The following is an 8,635-nucleotide window of genomic DNA, read 5'->3' as shown; positions in this document are numbered from 1 at the left end:
GAGAGACACAGAAATAATGAAAATAAAATACAGAAAAAGAATTCATACATTCCTGTAAGTTCTTCGCCTTATCTCTCTCTATTCCATACAATAGGCTAGCCTTTAAAGGAAGTCTAACAAATTAGAAATGGCTCAGGAAGAGTTTTATATGCTGAAAATTTGGGGCTTAGCTAGCAGGTTAACAGCCTACAAAGCAGTAAAAAGAAAGGTGAGAAGGAACCAGGAAAGGAGACAGGATGCTTTTTAGTAAGGTATTGCCAATCAGACAGGATGGGTTTTTTACAGAGGACAAATAAGGAGCCACTGATAAAAGGTTTTATTGCTCTGTATTTCTTAACCAGGTATGAAGTTTTGAGTAGTCCTCTGCAACTATAAGAGTATAAATTTCAATGATGATCCCATTCCTGTATTGATAAAAGCAATTTCTTCACCCAAGAGTTCCCAGTATCAATGCAATCACAAGTTCGGCTCTATTTATATAGACTTTGTAAACTTTAAAATATCATCCTTGTAACAACCCTGTAAAATACCTATCTCTTGTTATCTCTAGTTTTGCAGGAAACTGAGAAAAAAATTAGGTAAAGTGAGATGTCTAGTATGTAGCAAAATCCAGTCAATAAGAATTTATTAAGCACCTACTGTGCTAACTGGGGGGCGAAATAAAAAATATATAAATTTTAAACAGTCACTGAATCTTCTTAGCATCATTTTGTCTATGTCCAGTGCACTTTGAAAGCCAATTTTGTAGGCTGAAACATAAGAGGAGAAAGGTGAGATAAGTCCAAGTAAACAGACTGCTGACCACAGAGGCCACAGGAGCAGAGATGAAATGACTTTTGGTGACACAAAGGCAGGAAGGCAGAAACCTTCAGGAGATATGGATCACCTCATGAAGAATTCTGCTAACTCTACCATCTGATAAAGGACTCTTACCACCATTTGACATCTGCCTGACAAAAGGTTATACCATCTTTTAATGCAGATTCCACCTCCCTGCCTTTTAATTTTGTTCCATGGGACTCTTTTCATTCTGGGCTGATTGTTGTCTTTGTGGCTTTGTGTAGCACACCTGTATAATAAATCCTCACCACTTTCTCTGGAAAAAAAAAAAAGAAAAGACTACTTTCTAAGAGCTCATAATCTAATGGGGAAGAAAATATGCAAATAATTACATACAAAACAATTGTATACAGGATAAATAGGGAATAATCAAAAGAGGAAAGGTACTGGCATTAAGGGAATTGAGGAAAAGCTTCCTGTAAAAGGTAAGATTTTATCTGGGACTTAAGGCATTCCAGGTATTGGGGACAGCTAGTGAAAATGTCTGGAATTAAGAAATAGTGATGAAGTTAGGTGTGCAGAGTACACAGCAGGGAGTAAAGTGTAAAAAAACTGAAAAGATAGGCATATTATGAAGAGCTTTGAATACCAAATAGGGTATTTCATATGGGAGAAGAGGAGAGGAAAAAAGCATTTATATAACACAATACTAAAAGCAATTTACAAATATTATCTCATTTGATCCTCACAACACCTGAAGAACATTATTTGTAAAGTTGGTTAATTTTAAGTTGAGAAAGCTGAGGTTAAGTGACTTGCCCACACACTAAGAAATATCTTAAGTGATATGTGAACCCACCGGTCTTCTTGACTCCGGTCCCAGCTCATTATCTACAACTGCTATCTTGCTGCCTCATTATATTTGATGATATTTGATTCCAAAGGTGATAAGGAACACCTGGAGATGATTGTGGAGAAAGTCATATAATCAGAACTCTAAGGAAATGGATTTGACAACTGTGGCCCAGACTGGAACCAGCCTCAAATTGATGGGTGGCCAGAGTCCAACAAAGCAGCCTGGAGACGGGAGCATCAAGACACAAACCAAAGTTCAATTTCAAAGAAAGAAAAATGACTTGCAAGCAAGGATACATATGAGAGAATCCTGCTTCTAGTGGGGGAACCCTCTTTAGTGTGGGGAGATCTCAATACTTAGAGCTGTAGGGGTTATGCCAAAGATGTTACACGAGTTACAATTTTATTTCTGAAAGAATTCAGGCTCAAACCATCTCCAGATCAAGCAATACTATTTGTTTAGGGTATTTATTTGGGATATAGGTGACATATTCAGCTGGCTTCTTCCAACAGAGTGAGATGAAGGGTTTTAAGAAAAGGGAAAGCAAGAAAAAAATAAAAGAGTATAGGCAGAACAGAAAAACTGGATGATCTTAGAGATTTTGCATTAATTTGAAGAATCTCAGGTAAGGTATGTATGGAAAAAGTTAAAAAGCCCTTTTGTTCTAATGAAGTCCATGAGAAAGAGAAAGTGACAGCATTATTGGGGTTAGGGCAGCAGATAGACTCCATACCTATGGCCATGAAGTGGCCCTGACAATGAGGGGTAGTTTGATTTATCGCAGGGTTGAATGACCAGAACATGGTACTATAGGTGCTTGTCCAAGCGCAGAGACTGACTGATGCTGCTTTGAAAAAAAAAAAACAATTCTGGAAATTTGGTATGGCTGAGATCATCCCAAGGGTTAGTGCAAAAGATTGTGATAAGCAAAGCTTGTTTGCTGGACCTTAACTCTGGAAAAAAGAGAAATATTTTGACACAATTAAATGAAGTCTTCTAATTCCAAGCCCCGAGGCTGTGAAAACCACTTGTATAGAACAGTCCATCCTGCTTGTTCACCCTGTGCTTGAATTGTTCTAATCTTTCTGTAAATCCACAGTGGGGGGTAGGTACCTATCGTTCTGTGGCCTTTCTCTGGTTTTTTTTTTTTTTTTTTTTTTTTTTTTTTTACACATTAGATGAACCTGAAGTAAAGGCTATCTGTCCATATAATGGAAATAACACTGGAATTGGAGGCAACTAAAATATGGGGTTCTAATTCTATCTTTGATATCATCCTATTCTAACAATGGACAAAAAACAAATACAAATGGAATTCTATTTTACAGATACTTCCTTTATGTAAATTACTGACTGTGGTAGGAATAAAAAGACTCCTCCAAAGAAAATTATCTGGCCACAGAGAGTTTCTCTCTCCTGGAAGGATACAACAAATGTGCAAGTAGTTAAACACCAGGTAATCTGTGAAAAGAGACAACCTTAATTTGAAGGATCATCGAAAACTTAATAAAAAGATAGTATCCAAACTGAGCCTTATAGCAAGAATACCAAGAAGAATGAATAAGAAAGGAGGACATTTCTGCAATAGATAGAAATGCATGAAGTATAAGATAGAATGGCAAGTAAAGGGAACAACCTATTAGTAATCTGTAATCTAGATTGGCTGGATTGTTTGAAAGGGAGAGGTAAGGTTGAGAGAGTGAAGAGCTAAAAAGATTAATTGAAATTAGACTTAAATGCCAGGCTAAAGAATTTATGATATATCTTGAGAGAAAATTAGGATATTAATAAAGACTTTTGATTAGGAAAGTAAGATAGCCAGATTTTTGACTTAAGAAAACTATTTTGGCAGGTGAGTAGAAGACAGGTCAGAGAAGGGATCAATTGGAAGCAAGGGAACCAATTCAATGGACCATAAAAATCAGGCATCAAGAGCTCTTGGCAAGGGACTTCTAGAGAAACTCGTAGATGTTTTCAGTGTGGAAAAGTTGGACATTTGAGAGCCCAATGTAGATATGGAGATAGAATGAGAAGACAGAGTGAGAGAATAAAACCCCAAACCCCATGTCCAAAATGCCACCAGGGCTTTTATTGGGCCTCTGAATATAGGGAAACCCAGGGAAATGAGAGACAGGGTGCAGCTCCAAGGTATCAATCAAAAGACAGGTGGAGCATGATAGCAACTGAGGTTACACCCAGAGAGTCTTTAGAAGTTCAGGACTCTGATGTGATCAATCAGCCTAAAAATAGTCAGATAGCAGAAAGAGATTACAGTTGGGGAGAATATAGGCCTTTTAATCCAACAGGGCAGTGTCCAGTGCAAACAGCTCCAATGTAATTACCAGATGATGAGGAGAAATCCCAAAAAGTGGTAAATAGAAGGGAATTAGATAGGTTAACTATCTAATAATTCCCCTAAAGGGGAAAGATGATGAGCTTCATTTTGAATATATTGGATTGGCAATGCTAATGGAGTATATCCAGGTGGAAGATCCAAGAAGAGGTTGGTGTTATGATACTGGAGTTTAACATGAAGACTAGAAGTGAATATTTAGATTTGATAATCATATAAATAAAATATACAAATTCACAGGAGCTGATGATTTGATGACCATGTTAGCACCCTGGATACTTTAGAATCAGCCAGAGTCAGGATCAGCAAAAGTCCTTGATCTTTATTCTTTGTGGATGTGAACGGAATGGCGATATGAAGTGAGAGTAATCGCGACATGAATCTGCCAAGAGTGATTCTGGCTCTCTCACTACACCCCCTAAATCATCCACTCAATCTCCTATACAACAGATCAAACTTGCATAGAGTAGTGGGCAGGGCCATTCTTTCTCCAAGCATATACTAATAGAGTATTGTCCAATTGGTAATTAGCCTTAAGTGCTTGGACCTCAGTGCATCTGTTCAGTTTCAGCCCATTACAGATGAGATCACTAAGGAAGAGAATATAAACCAAGAAGAGATGAATGGCCAGGACAGAAAACAGAAATGTCTACATTTTGGGTATGTATGGATACGTTTCTGGATGTAATGAGATAAGAATAGGGTCACTGTTTGTCCAGTGGCAACAGATCCATCACAAAATGCCATAAGAGATTTGGAGCTGGGATTATAAAGGTAGCAAAGGGATCTCATTATGCCACATTGAAAATTCTGGTAGATTGACTTCAAGACTTGGCAAAGTGCTTCCTATAATAGTATATATAACATATATAAAAATATATTTAACTATATATATATAATAGTCAAATGTGGGTTCACACTCTAGATTTTGCCTATATATCACAAATGACTTCAGGTACCACAGTTTCCTCTCGTCTAGGATCTGAAGGAAGTCTGATAATGGGAGTATTTTTATGATTGTCCTGATTAAGTCAGATTCCCTATCCCCATTCTCTTCTGAACAGCTTGGGGATGCTATTGCCTTTATATTGGGAGCAGGAGTGGAGTGAGGATCAATATCCATACTAAAGTTTTATCCACAGAGAAAAATTAGATACCATGGCATAATGGGAAATGGGTGCTATTATACATAAGGGTTTGTGCTCCCTCATAATGATAATAGGGATGGGTATGCCTCCACAAAGGGCCATGTATTAAGAAAGATGTGGTCCCTAGAGCAAAGAAAGACTGTGATGGGACTTCTGAAATTCCTAATTAAGTGACTGGCCCTACATATCTTTGGACTAGATATTTTAAAATGGTGGAAGAAATATCAGAAGGCCCATCCTGAAGAGGATTCACATAATTCCACCAGACATCCCAAGTCTTAGGGAACTGAAGATATAAGAAACCCTGGGTTCCTATGAACTCAGAGATCAGGAGGTAAGGTTTTTTTTTGTTTTGTTTTGTTTTTAATAACTTTTTATTGATAGAACCCATGCCAGGATAATTTTTTACAGCATTATCCCTTGCATTCACTTCTGTTCCGATTTTCCCCCTCCCTCCCTCTACTCCCTCTCCCCCAGATGGCAAGAGTTCTTTACATGTTGAATAAGTTACAGTATATCCTAGATACAATATATGTGTGCAGAACCGAACAGTTTTCTTGTTGCACAGGGAGAATTGAATTCAGAAGGTATAAATAACCCGGGAAGAAAAACAAAAATGCAAGCAGTTTATATTCATTTCCCAGTGTTCTTTCTTTGGGTGTAGCTGCTTCTGTCCATCTTTGATCAATTAAAGCTCTCTTTATTGAAGAGATCCACTTCTATCAGAATACATCCTCAAACAGTACCGTTGTTGAGATATATAATGATCTCCTGGTTCTGCTCATTTCACTTAGCATCAGTTCAGGTAAGTCTCGCCAGTCAGGAGGTAAGTTTTTGCTTCATGTGCAAGATATGTTGTGAATATGCTTCATCCCTATTTAGGGAAGCTCAAGGATAAGGCTAAAAGCTGGTGCTCAGTCCATGAGTTTAGTTGATTCAGCAAGGTCAGTATAAAATAACCCAAAAATTATAGGAAGAATGATAATTATGAATATCCCAAGAATGTTATTATGGTTTTAGATGTTATTAATTTTGGTAAAGAATAAAATAATGTGTTTTTCAAATGACTCTGTAAGAAGTCATTCAAAAATGATCATAGATAACTGAAAATCTTCAGTAGTTCCATATATACATATGTCTTAAATTTTCATAGTCATTAAAAAAACTAAAATAATGTCCTATCATGATAAATAATCCTAACCAGTTTGAAGGAAATAATCTACTTGAGCAACTGAAACTGGCACCAAAAATGCAGTAGAGATTGGTAGAAATATAGAAAGACAAAATTAAAATTTAGGAAATATGGTCAATTTTATTTATCATTGGAATTTACAAGAATTATTCTTAATGAAGAAAGATGGCTATGTTTACTTTGCATAAATGCCTTGGCAGTTGATAGCATGAAGCCTAATAAACTGAAGTAGATTTCCAAAGTATACATGAAGAATTCATCGTTAAGAAAAAAAGAATTTTACAGAGAAAATGAAATGTTTTTAATCAATAAAAAACCAAAAATTTCTTGAAAACTATGTCTATAACATCAAGAAGATTACACAGTCAGTAAGTATTAAAAAAGCCTCATTGATAAGATAAAACAGCAATGCTACTTAAACATACATTGATATTCATAATATTGTTTGGTGAATTATATATAAATTCAAAATAATTTGATGGAAAGATAAATTGGCCATATGTTTAAAGATCTTTGTGTCATTTAACTGAGAAATTAAAATGTTCTTCGTACCTTTAGCAGTTGGGTGATTCAGTGGATAGAGTGCTGGATCTAGAGTCAGAAAGACACTTAATAGCTGTGTGACCTTTGGTAAATCACTTAACTCTATTTTCCTTACAAGTTTCCTTACTTGTAAAATGCTGCAAAAAAAAAAAAAAATGGCATCATATCTTTGAAAAAAAAAAAAAATACTCCAAATTGGGTCACCAAAAAATCGGACAAATCTGAAAAATGACTGAACATTGTAACTTTAGCCTATATTTAGATGATATTATTTGCTAAGTGTGGAATCAAAAAGATTTAAATTCACTTCTTGGCTCAGCTACGTAATAGCCGTGTGACCCTGGGCAAGTCCCATAATCTAACCATCTATAAAATGGAGATAACAATAGTACTGTTTTACAGAATTGTTAGGTAACATAAGTAAAGTACCCTGCAAACCTTAAAGCACAAATATTAATTTTAGAGGAAGGAGAGAATAGGGTACAGAATAAGGGAGATAATGATCCTACTATCCTTCCCTATTCTGACCACATCTGAAGCTTTACCTTGATTTTCAGAGATTGAATATATCTCATCTAACTCAAGCAGGTATCCTGAAGCATAATTCTATGATTCATATTTGATTAAGACACTTTGGAGAAAGAAGGGAGAAAGGGAAAGAGCTATTAGAAAGAAAGCATATGTTTTGGAAAAGCCAATGGAAACTCAATGAACTTCATATATGTGGGAAAATTAATTCTCCAAGATAGTCCTTGATACCTACTGCTTGCTCGCAGATTACAAATATAGAAATATGTCTGAGAATAGAGTTATCTTGATAGGGTAAAAATAGGGGTGCAAAGCCCCCTTATTTCTAGGACAACATGCCCTATTATCTGGTGATATTATTCTATTCTTGATTGAGCTAAGATTTCACCTTACTCCTGAATAAAAGAATCCATACTATTTACTCTGGTATGTTCTCTTGTCTACCCAAAACTAGATAACTTCTTCAATTTTTGCTTTACAGAATATTTGCTTACTCTTGATGATCATCCTCTGTGTAACAGTCTTTTGGTGGTGGGAGCTAAGCTGACCAATAATATAATAATTGTTGCCCTCCCCTTTAGAAAGAGCAGAGAAAGTGACTTTATCTTGAACCCCTAAAATAATATCATACTGTTAGACTACAAATATTTGAAATATAGTAGATAGACATCATTCTGACCACAATACTTACCTTGAAGCTGAAAGAAAAAGGAATAATTCTTCAAAGTCATCTTCCTGCTCCTTACTAAGGGTAATCTAGAGAACATTCAGGATAGAGTAGCCAAGTTTGGGAAATGCCTCAAGTTTTTGCTCCACATCTGACTGAAGGAACAGTAGATGTTTATATTGGGGGAAAAAAAGACTTGGAAAAATTGTGTAATTATTTTCAAAAATCAGAAAGGACAGAACTAGTAGGTAGAATTTCCAAAGAGGCAAAATTAGGTTTGATAAAAGGAAAAACTTTCTAACAGTTATCATGAAATAGGATTAACCGCCTTGTCAAAAAGTTCCTCTCCACTTGAAGCATTCAAGCATGGAATAATGTCCCTTTGTTGGGAATGTTGCCTTCCCAATGAGATTTTTATTCAAGTATAGGGGGCTGTTTTAGAAGTGGGTGTTTTTCACCTTTTTTAATGTGTGTGTGTATATGTCCTGCATCTCTTTGGTAGTTTGGTGAAGCAATGGACCCCATCTCAGAGAAATGTTCTTAAATACATGATACATACACACACACA

The sequence above is a fragment of the Antechinus flavipes genome, chromosome 2 (assembly GCF_016432865.1).
Source record: "Antechinus flavipes isolate AdamAnt ecotype Samford, QLD, Australia chromosome 2, AdamAnt_v2, whole genome shotgun sequence".
In the NCBI taxonomy this organism is placed as follows: Eukaryota; Metazoa; Chordata; class Mammalia; order Dasyuromorphia; family Dasyuridae; genus Antechinus; species Antechinus flavipes.
Note: the sequence above shows the minus strand (reverse complement) of the source record.